Genomic DNA, 888 nt, shown 5'->3' on the forward strand with positions numbered 1-888 from the left:
ACATCATGCTTGGTAGGGTGGAGGGACAGCACAGGAGGGGAAGACCCTCTATGAGGTGGATTGGTTCAGCGACTGGGGTAATCGGGATGCGTGTGTCAGAGGCAATGCAATTGGCACAAGACAGAGCAGGGTTTAGGGCTGTTGTACATAGGGTCGCTATGAGTCGCAAACGACTCGACTGCAAAAAATAACAACAACAGTATTATTGTTATTATTATCTTTCTTTTTTACACACTCACTCAGTCATAGAGTCATAACTCACCCTCTAATGAGCTAATGGCGCTGTAAATCATACAGGAGGAGATTGCTTCTCTTTCCACAAAGCCTCCAGGAAAACTCAAATCCTCAGAAGCATGGTCTTTGGGTTATCAGTGTAACTCCCTAGTGCCTGACAACTCACCTGAAGCATAACAGAGAAATAAAGATATTACCTGAGTAACATTTCTTTAGACATTTCTTTCAGTCTAGAAATATTATTAGCAATAGGGGAAAACATTTAAAATTGTAACGGCTAAATTCTTTCCTGATTTCTCCCTCTTCTCCACTGGACTCCAAGGTTATGTCAATTACATTTAGAGGTTGTTTACTGATCAAAAAGATGCTAATCTAATTACAACTTTAGTGAAGTTAGAAAATGAATAAGTATTCTGTCGCTGGACATTTTCATAATTATTTAATAAGATTTACAAATATTGACACATGAGTCATTAAAGAACAAAGCTTTTTTTCTTTTTTGAGAGGAGATTATTCATAATGTCCTTCCACAATTTGGCTAATGTAAATTATGATTCCGCAATTCAATTTTGCCCTGCTTGCATTCCTTGTTCTGGCAGTATTTAATACTAAAAGAGAATATGGAAGTGAATCACTTTGAGAATGAATTCAGAT

The sequence above is a fragment of the Elephantulus edwardii genome, unplaced genomic scaffold (assembly GCF_000299155.1).
Source record: "Elephantulus edwardii isolate Elephantulus edwardi_28Jun2011 unplaced genomic scaffold, EleEdw1.0 scaffold00205, whole genome shotgun sequence".
Taxonomy (NCBI): domain Eukaryota; kingdom Metazoa; phylum Chordata; class Mammalia; order Macroscelidea; family Macroscelididae; genus Elephantulus; species Elephantulus edwardii.